Source organism: Rosa rugosa, chromosome 2 (genome assembly GCF_958449725.1).
Source record: "Rosa rugosa chromosome 2, drRosRugo1.1, whole genome shotgun sequence".
Classification (NCBI taxonomy): domain Eukaryota; kingdom Viridiplantae; phylum Streptophyta; class Magnoliopsida; order Rosales; family Rosaceae; genus Rosa; species Rosa rugosa.
Window position 1 is genome coordinate 66,594,791 of NC_084821.1, and position 6,000 is coordinate 66,600,790.

The following is a 6,000-nucleotide window of genomic DNA, read 5'->3' on the forward strand; positions in this document are numbered from 1 at the left end:
GATACAACAGTATAGCCTCTCTATTTCCTCTGCATCTTTCTTCTTCTTCAAGCTTTCAGTAACGTCTATCACTCTCACAGATCACATAATGACAATAATTGATTATGTATTTCTTACCACTACTAGAATTTTCCTCATATACATCGGCCAGAAACCGATGTAAAAAAAAATTTGTACACATGTGTTAGTGGGTGATGTAAAAGATCGGAAAAAAATAGACATCGGTTAAAAACCGATGTCCCATATCATAATAAACATCGGATTATGTTCCAGAATCAATGTTAAACTGCTATTATGATCACAAATTGGTGTTTTTAGATATTGTTAAACCTTCATATTTATGCATTTAATGCTTAACGAAATATAGGTCCAACAGCACTAGTATTAATTTTAACATCGTTACTCATTCTAGAAACGATGTGTTATATTCTCTTACACATCGGTGTTTTTTAAGTTTGCATGCTGTTTATAAGCTTTATGGGTACTTGCCATATATTACACTATTTAAGATTGAATCTACATTCTTTTGTATTACACGACCGATGTTCATTATTCTATTAAACATCGTTTCCTTTTATGAAGTGATGTCCATTTTTCTATTAAACATCAGTTTTTGAGGTTGGCACCGATGTTCATACTTATACTAAACATCGTTTTTCTTTTAATAAATCGATGTCCATTGATTTGTTTTACATCGTTTCTTACACAATGTCGATGTCCATTGCGTTGTTTTACATCGTTTCTTACTTAATAACTCAATGTCCATTGGGTTGTTTTACATCGTTTCTTACTTAATAAGTCGATGTTCATTGGGTTGTGTTACATCGTTTCTTACTTAATATTTTGTTATCCACTGGCTAATGGGACATCAATTTTTTCTTTTAGAACTGATGTATTAGTTCTTATATGACTTCTTTTTTATAGTTATAAACTGATTTGTAACTATTGCTAGGAAATCTAATGAGAATACATATCGTAAGTAAATAAATTTTGATTAATATTGATGCTCAAAGTACATAACAACATCCCAAGTATTTCTATGCATAACATGTCCAAATAAAACAAAAATTTAAGTCTAAATGGTACATAATACTAGAAACATAAACGAAAGCAAGCCTCGCCATACTTATATCCCATTTGTTCTTCTGTTTTCACCTGCAAATAAAATGAAATGAACAATTAGCTATAACAAGAAAAACAGAAGGAAAGAAAGGAAAGGAAAGGGAAAGACAAAAAGACATTGAGCTTACAAGACATTCCTATCCTAGCATCCATAACACAATCTGTTGGTTAACTTAACTATACCTTTCTGGGATATTTAAGTCCTTAATTATGATTAATCGAGTCAAAGGTCAGCAATGCTGAACAAGTTACTATAAAAAAACTAGGCACAGACAGATTGCATGAATATATTTGCTGTAATACAGACAGAGACTGGCACCATTGAATCCAAAGACATAAATTTGCGATCAAAGATGAATATTCATGGTGAGATGCAGGGCAACTGTATTGACCCTAACAAAATTAAAAGCAAGTACTCATTTGACCATGGTCACTACACCAGAAGATAAAAATACAGTTACTCCATACACAATGGCAACATTAAAACACATGATCAATCACTCCACACCAAATACCCCAGCTGAGGGAACCACATTCACCGTACCATAGCAGCAGACACTTCTATCCAATCTCAACACCACTAGAAAATGAAGGAAAATGTTACCAATACCCTCAACTGCCTCTTTCTTTCAAGTGGCCAAAGTCAAACAGAAGGGCTTTGCTGTTGACCTCACAAGTATAACTTTCTTGTGAGCAACAGCCCCAAGCAAAAACTTGTACCTTAGGAGGCACTTTAGCCTACCATATGGTAAAAAAGGAACTCAAAAAAGTGCACTCAATAAAAGGAGGGCTGAAGGAGAGAGAGTTCATTTTAAGATCACTGTTGAGTAATTAAAGTTCCACATTGAAAGCAGAGAGCTGACCAGCATACTAGCTATAGAAATATTTATTCAATAGGCACAAGAAACTAGATATGATGAGTACAATTTGGGAGCTTTAACTATTTTTGAACTAACAATGCAAGTAAAATCATATTATCAAACGCTAACCATATATGAACTTTGTGACATGTACAAGAAAGCTCAGTTTACTTCTCGGCTTGCACGGGTACCAACATACACTATAACATTCAGATCAGGAAGCCATTTCCTAAATTCTTTTGCCCAATTTGACAAAGTAGATAATGGTACAACAACGAGAAATGGCCCATGGATCTGTTGAGCAAAATTCTAGTAGTGTTTGTGCTACTCATTCTTTCATACTGGAATTATCAAGGGCATAAGGTGATCTTGTAGAATGAAAAGTACAGCTGCTATAGGTGAGGAAGAAAATTTAAGTTTATTAGGATATCCTAGAGTGTGGAAATTAACCAAAAGAAATGCCCACACTCTCTCTATTCAACATCTACAAGTATTGACTATTTGAGTTTGCATTTGATTTGATAGTTAGTGAATGAGGAATGTCTACTAAAACGATACTCAATGCATTGCAGGAATGCAGAGCAGTATATCCTTTGTAAAAAAATCTAAATTTAATCATGCAGCATTATGATGCGGTTCAACAATGATACAATTCACTACTGTAACAACAAGCTTTATACCAACCTTTTAAGGCAGATTTACTGAATATTTGATAACAGACGTGTAACAAAAAACCAATTTGACATGGATTTTATAATTGCTTATCTAGGGGAAACTAGTCAATTTTTATTCAGACCAACTTACAAAGATTCATCTGCATCTATGAATTACCAATGAATTTCATTCAGCTTCTTCCCCTTGTTATATATTCAGACAAATCAGATTTCACAAAGAAATAACATACGAATGATGAATGATAATTATAAAACTAGAGGTAAAATCAATCCTATGACAATCGTATACCAATTCATTTTTCTCAACAGAAAGAATATACTAAGAAAAAAAGAAAAGAAAATAAAAAAAATCTCTAGAATAACATGGTGAATGTTGTTACATGAACTCTAAGATAAGTCACTAATGGACGCAAATGAGACTGAGACACAACATTCTCTATACATGCATTAACTTACAGTTGTATACTGGACTAAGGCCATCAATTGTTGCATCACTTTTTCTGCATCCTCCTTCAATTGCCTTTGAGGTGTAAGTTCTGAACCCAATCTAAATATAGCACAGGTGATCCTCAGAATTTGACATGGATTAAATTGAGTATACACTACGAAAACAAACAAGATTTGTTAGGATTACTTCTCAAAGTAGCAATCCAAATTGTTCCACTGAGGATCTTTACAATGATATCCGAAACGCACAACTTCTCCCGAAAAGACACTAAGTTCTTCTCTGCCAGGATTTGACAATAAAACCATAAATTATTCTCCAACCTTCATATGTTATTATTTAAAGATTGATGGTAATAACAAATACAGCTTTTCTAAACATCCAAAAAAGTATAGATGGAAAAGTTTCACTACCAACCCCTTGTCAGCTGCAGCAGTTCTCAGGAGTTCATCCATATCTCTCGATATTGAATTCTGTACCCCTTCAGATGGAAGCACAACCTCTTTCAAATGTTTGATGTTATCCTTTGAAAGGGATTGCATTAAATTTGAACCCTTAACAATTGTGTTTGCAACTTCAAAAGCCAAAATTGAAATTTTGTTCCCTTTTGTTGTCACCCCAGAGGTAAAACCACTACTAGGGTTTAAATTTGTCATGCTACTGCTAAAGGTGTCCAAAACTTCCACAACCTTCCCAAGTCCTGCAGTACCAACCCTTCCCACTTCTGATACCTGTAATCAAGCATAATAAAACAATCAAATAACTATAAGAGTAAAAACAAAATAAAGAAACTAAATAATTATGTGGTAGCCCTTCGAAATTGTATAATTAATAAAATCATAGGCATTGCTAGAGTCCCAATCTCCAACCCAAACATCCGCGCCTTTGTGGTGCCTCCCTGACAGTGCATTCAAGCTAAATGTGACAAGGGGCCTGAAAATGTGAGATACAAATTGTAAGTCACAGTACAAGTAAGCCTAGACCACATAATTCAGAACAGCAAAGGATATGTAAGGGCAACAGTCCAACTTTCTTTTCTCCATGTTTTCGCTTCTATAAAGAAAGTTCATAAGTAATATATTTTACCTCATCTTGCTGAAAAAATGGTTAAGCTCATCCCATCTACTCATAGGTAAACATCCTGTAGAAAATCCAAACAACCCACCCTTCTGCTTTCTGAAAGGATGGCAAGGATATTTCAAATCTCCTACACCATACAATTATTGATCTTGCAAGGAACCCCCAATTCTGATCCTCAACTGATTGAAAGCTATATCAAAATACCGTGTAGAAGAGTAAATTTAGTTTGTAGATATTAGCCAATGACACTTGACTCTACTTTAAATAGCCAATACAGTCTAAGTGATGCAATCTTATTAATACAAATTTACGGATAGACAAACCTTGAATTGACTTGGCAATCAGAGGATGAGACAAGCTCTGGTAAAAAGAAAACCAGATTCAGTATTAGTTTAAACTTTAAACTCATTTTCCGACGATTTGACATGAAGAAGACCCAAATACAGGTATCTCTGATTGCTTACCAAATTTAACACAGATGCCGATCCCTAAGGACAGTGGTTGTAGTCGCACTTTTCATGATTCCACCAATCAAGAGTGGCACAGACAAAATTGTTATCAACCTGTGCAGTAGCTACTGTCCCATCAACTACAACGCTAGCATGTCCAACATCTTTGGCCAAAAATGCTGGTAGAGAAATCAGAAAGAGAATCAAAGAGACACAGAGTTCCATTTGTAAATCAATTTCTCGCTCACCCACTCAGCTAATGGATTAACTGCAAGAAGAGAGAGATAAACTGAGAAGCAGATAATTATGCTAATTTAGATGCCCCAAGAATAGCTGGTATCAAATTGATAATTCAGTACAAATGGGAAAGAAAATAAAGAGTCTGGACTGGTCATTTTCCCCAAAAGGCATGCATTAATCTTCATCATTTTCAGTTTTTTTTTTTCAGCTTTTGAAGAGCTTAAACATAATAGCACTGAAAGTCAGTGTAGTCGGTCAAACTGGAAAAAAGAAAAATGCATTGTGTTTCGGACATAAATAGAAAATTAATTTGTAACAGAAGTTTGAACAAACAGATTTAGGATTCTAAGGAAGACCAAGTGATAGTTATTTCACTGAAATTCCAAGGAGATCCCAATATCTTGACTCTTGAGTAAGAGTTGAGAACATTAAGTTAGCAGAGTGGAGTCACTGGGAAATCAATTCCCTTGACTTTTTCAGCGGAAGCAATGAGAATCCTCGTTGGAAGAGTTCCACGGGCAGAATTAGAAATTATCAATGAGAACTTTAGTCACCAAATTCTGTAACCCAAAGGAATAGTTTTCACAATCCTACACTTACCAAACATTCATTGCATTTTTTTCTGAAGAGAAACAGATTTAAACATAACAATTTCAGATCTCAAATTCAATACATAACATCAAAAGAAACATGCTTTACACTCACTACCGGAGCATATCATATATAAAACAACACCTACATGTCTGCCGATTCAAAATCCAAGACCAGTATGGACAACCCCAGTTCAGTTCAGAGCTACCTCAAATAAACCCAACAAACAACAAATTCTAAACAGGTTTCCTAAAAGAGCAATTATAATCCAGATTCCAACAATCAGTAGGTAAAGAACAAAATCAGAAGCAACCCAGAAACTGCTGAATAAAAACAACCCAAACCCACATCAAAACTCATCTCAAAGCTTAAAACTTTACCATCGAAGCCATCAGTGAAGCTCAAACACAAAAGCATGCACCTTCCTTGAAGCAAATCACATCGAAAGTGTGAAGCTTTTTAGTTGATAAACAAGCAAAATTTGACATTGGCGAACCACTCAAGGACATGTATGCTACGTTTGGTGAAATGGGTCCATC

General features: G+C 34.8%; 1 long non-coding RNA gene across 1 annotated transcript; it reads right to left on the bottom strand.

Moving 5' to 3' along the window:
- Positions 1-3,883: 3,883 nt before the first annotated feature.
- Positions 3,884-6,000, bottom strand: LOC133734353 (uncharacterized). The gene is made up of 5 exons (XR_009858241.1): positions 5,842-6,000; positions 4,646-4,898; positions 4,505-4,541; positions 4,188-4,371; positions 3,884-4,034 (listed from the first exon to the last, which is right to left on the bottom strand). It is a non-coding gene; the product is annotated as an uncharacterized LOC133734353 (long non-coding RNA).